Raw genomic sequence first — 4,347 nt, 5'->3', positions numbered from 1 at the left:
CATAAACGTACATTACAAAGAAATTTATTAAACATGGGTTGCACTTATAATAGTCACAAAGTAAAATTATAACATGAAGCCTTGGGAGTAATAAGTTGTTTATTAGCCCAAGAATCAGAAAGTCAAAAATGGAACACCACCATTATTGTGGTTTTAATACGCTCGACTCGTCAATTAAAGGTGTTTCATACTCACTAAACACTTGTCTCCTCTCTAATAAAATCTCAACCTAATCCGGGTTTTCTTTATCAGTCCAAATTCTCAACAAATTCCAATTTACAACCCAATATCATTTGAAAGCTAGCATAGGAAATGTATATGAAGTTTACATTGGTTTTTTCCCTAACTTTTTCTTAACAATGACATCCTTAGTGGACATGTATATACCATTATTTCCACTTCAATTGATTTCTAAATTCTTGGGAAATGAATACAGGACCTTCAGTACACTAAGCATATGCCTATCAGCTTTCTAAAACCAAGTACTCCTCGGTATTTAGCTAACAATACCTCCTTTTAATGACTACTACCCTACCACCCTACATAACACACATACAAAACCCCAAATAATCATTTTTTTCTTTTTTTTTAAAAAAAAGCACTCGCAGTCTACAAAGACAAAACCCCATGAAAAAGTAAACATGCCTTGTTTATCTCAACAAGGCATGGAAACACCTATTCCTGCAATACTCTCCTTCCAATATTCGGTTCCTTTTGTGGTCCCTATTCAACTCAAAAGTTCATATATAATCAAGTTTTGAATCTCAAACACAGTTTACAAAAACATAATTTTGAAAATGAAAAAGAAAATAGGGAAGCATGCCATTTCCATGGAAATCACCATAAGAGCAATAATGCAGTTGCTTTGCTTAGTAAAATCACATAAGCGAAGATAACTACTAACACTATTACTACCATGCAAATCTTTTGAAAGAAAAAACATACTATAAACACACGAAATCCAATGTCTCTTCACCTCTGTTTCAATCATTATTTGGTTTCTACATTTCAACCAACACCCCCATGTGCCTTCGAAGTTCACTTATTGTCGTCTTTCACTTCAACTCTGCAGTCGGGACACATTTTTTAAAAACAACTTTCCTCTTACATTTTCCCTTGTTTTATGATAGTAAGGTCAACCAATTGATAAATTATTTAAAATGTCCAAATAAAGTTTTACCATGTAAGACCCGTCTCTTCCCATTTCTTTCAATTTTTCTATTTTAACCCTTTCATTTGTACGTAGTTCTTCTTTAGAAAGGCTCACAGCAAGAGCTGGATTTTCCATTCCTAGATGTTGGATCACACCTTCGAATCTGAAAGGTAACAATGCAAAGTGTTGGTAATATGGTTCTCAATATTAATAGGATGCGTAACCAATAACAAACTCTTGCCAAAACCAAAAACCAAACTATTAGCCTAAAATGATTTATTTGTAACCAGACATTCATGGCAGAGAATGGACCTTTGAATCAATACATTGACTAAGTTGTCTAAAAAAACTCAAAATTAGTAACGTCAATGTTTTCCAAATTGATGTAAAGCAAAATATACATTGTATGGATTATTTGTAACCACACATTTATGGCAGAGGTAATTCACATTGGATGAATATGAAGAGAGCTTAAGTAATTATCTAGTTTAGGTGAAATGACAACTTAGGTGTATGGTTGGAAGAGCTTTTCTTGAAAAAATAAAAGAAAGGAAGAATTATATATAAATAAAATAATGAATCTAACCTGTCAAAGCTCTAGGAAAACAGATAACAGGATTAGAGTTGTGCTTCTTGATTAGAGTTTATACCCTTTTCCAATTATGGTCAAGTCGAGTTTTGATCGGCTGCAAGTTCGTCATTGGACCTGAGTTAAGAAAAAAAAAGTTACTTCGTTGAGGCACTCTTACAAACAATAGTTCTTTTTGTATTATTGATTAGAATATAACAAACACTTCGGGAAGTATAATTCGAATTCCATATTCAGTCAACAAAACAACAAATTAGAAAAGAAAAACTAAACCAAAATATATATAAAAAAAATTGCTTAGCCAAGAACATAGAAAATTTACAAATTGTAACATATGTGATTCAAGCTAGTGAATAATCAACACTCATAAGGAACATTTAGTGAAGTCGAGAGTTAAACCAGGGCGTACTTAGACATGCACGAAACAATTGTACCTGAAAGGCCATCTTCATGTGATAAGTGTTCCTGCACAATGCAAACAAAGAACCTAGCTGATAAAACATAATCATATCAGGTACAGATGAAGAGGAGGAAGCCACTGAGAGAATAAGGAATATGAGTGATCATCGTTCTAAAATAGAGTAATTTATTTTCAGGATAGAAGAGTCGGTATTCCGGGGGTTTTTGGAATGGTTTCTGATTTTTTTTTTGCTGGATTCTGACGTTACTCAAAAAGAATCCTTTAATGTCGTTGTAGCTGGGAAACGCTAGTTTTAAACTTCCTAGATTCATTAAATAAGATTCCAATGTGTCATACCTTGGGAAAGACTGCATTTCAAGCTACACCGTTTATCTCACTTTCTCTTATCATGATTATCTGACTCAAATCACTGTCATTACAGAGAGATTGGCCAGTAAATATGATACAAAAAGAAATTAAAGATTACTGTTAGAAAGTAAAAATTACGCAGAAGTGTTCTTAAATGTTTGCTGAATTTTTTATTTGGAACTGTAATATTGATGATGCTAAAAATAAATAAGAGAAGAATAGTTATACATAAAATTATACAAATGGATGCACCTAATTCAATGGAGCCATGAACCATTATCAAAGAAAAGGAGAAGTTCGAAAATGTTTGTGTACCTTCAATGTTGCACAAAAGACATGCTTCACAGAGTCTTGCCCATGCCTTCATTTATTATCTAGCAAACCAAATAAGATGGTTTTGAAGAAGAGTGAGATAACAACACCATTCCATACAATGTGAACACCTAGGACAAGAATAAACTTGAAACGAAATTGTTTCACTTTTTGAATGACGGAGATAGAAGGTTTAGAAGATGACGGCTCTCATAATGTACCTTTCTTATTACAATTGTTAACATTCATCGAGAATTAATTAGGGGATTTACCTTGTGAATCCATTTAACCATGAACCATTAACGTCCGAAGCCCATCGCTTTTTTTCTTGTTTGTTTCTGTGTGCGCAAACCAACCATTCGATCAGTCAACAACATTTGAGCTTGTGTGGAACAGTCAAGTGGCACTATTAGTTCAAAATTGAGTAACAAAAAAATGTAAATCAATCAAATTAGCAATAGAATTCATTTTGCAAAAGAAAAAAGGGGGAGAAAAAAAAAAGATTGCTAGCAACCTAACCTTAAAAATGAAGAGAATGGAGTCGTGGAGACAAATGGTTGTTATTTCACTGTGTATTGAAAAGAAGAGTCTGTATTCAATTCAATAAATGAGAAAAGCATTTAATCATTCAGTTTGTGCGTTTTAGTATTTATTATTTAAACCATGTAGAAATAACTTTTTGGATTCCACAGAATGTCATCTTATGCTTGAAACTGACAATCCAAGGGCAATGAAAATGCCCATATTTGAATTCGTTCAAAGTTCAAAAAAAAAAAAAAAAAAAAAAAAAAAATTCAATGAATGAAAGGAGAAGTTTGTGGGGGAAAAAAATCGAACAATCGAAAGAGAACCTACCTGAGAAAATAGGAGTGGTGCATCATGACAGTCGCAATCCATCTCAAGGATCAGAAATTGTTGGGAGAGGATAAGAGACACTGGAGCCAGAGACACAGTAAGCTTACATCTTGGGTTTTAATATATTTCAAAATCATATATAATATAGATGAAGACTTGTCAAAGTTGTATTTAATGTGTTAAGTAAACACTTTAAATGTTATCTAGGAGATCTTTCAAATGTCCCCATTACCCCATAGGTGTCAAAAACGTCCAATGTATGTATTGGACACAAAATATTTTTTTTCTATTAAATTTTTATTAATTAAAATATTAATTACGATTATGCATCCAATATATAACCAATGTATGCATTGAACACAAATTATTTTTAATTAATTGAAATATTGATTACATTAGGCATCTAATGTATGCATTGAATTTGTATTTAAAAATCCTTTTTATGCAAATCCCCGCACACATCTAACTCAGATCCCCACGCGATCCCGACTACTCTTTGTCTACCCATTTTGTTGGTGAAGACAAAATATTATTTTCCTACTAAATTTTTATTAATTAGAATATTAATTACGGTTAGGCATCCAATGTATAACCAATGTATGCATTGAACACAAATTATTTTTAATTAATTGAAATATTGATTACATTAGGTAACTAATGTATGCATTG

The 4,347-nt window shown here is 32.3% G+C and overlaps 1 long non-coding RNA gene across 7 annotated transcripts; it reads right to left on the bottom strand.

Annotated features, from left to right (window-relative positions):
- Positions 1-889: 889 nt before the first annotated feature.
- Positions 890-3,809, bottom strand: LOC147482593 (uncharacterized). Of its 7 annotated transcripts, XR_015206612.1 has the most exons (9): positions 3,679-3,785; positions 3,343-3,391; positions 3,096-3,161; positions 2,827-2,885; positions 2,500-2,572; positions 2,177-2,207; positions 1,740-1,859; positions 1,181-1,316; positions 890-1,066 (listed from the first exon to the last, which is right to left on the bottom strand). It is a non-coding gene; the product is annotated as an uncharacterized LOC147482593 (long non-coding RNA). The 7 variants fall into 7 exon arrangements; XR_015206608.1 differs by having other exon boundaries at positions 890-1,316; positions 3,096-3,229; positions 3,343-3,412; positions 3,679-3,791; XR_015206606.1 differs by having other exon boundaries at positions 890-1,316; positions 3,343-3,412; positions 3,679-3,789.
- Positions 3,810-4,347: the final 538 nt, after the last annotated feature.

The sequence above is a fragment of the Coptis chinensis genome, chromosome 8 (assembly GCF_015680905.1).
Source record: "Coptis chinensis isolate HL-2020 chromosome 8, ASM1568090v1, whole genome shotgun sequence".
NCBI classification, from domain to species: domain Eukaryota; kingdom Viridiplantae; phylum Streptophyta; class Magnoliopsida; order Ranunculales; family Ranunculaceae; genus Coptis; species Coptis chinensis.
The sequence above is the reverse complement of the archived record's forward strand: the minus strand, read 5'-3'. Positions and strand labels throughout refer to the sequence as shown.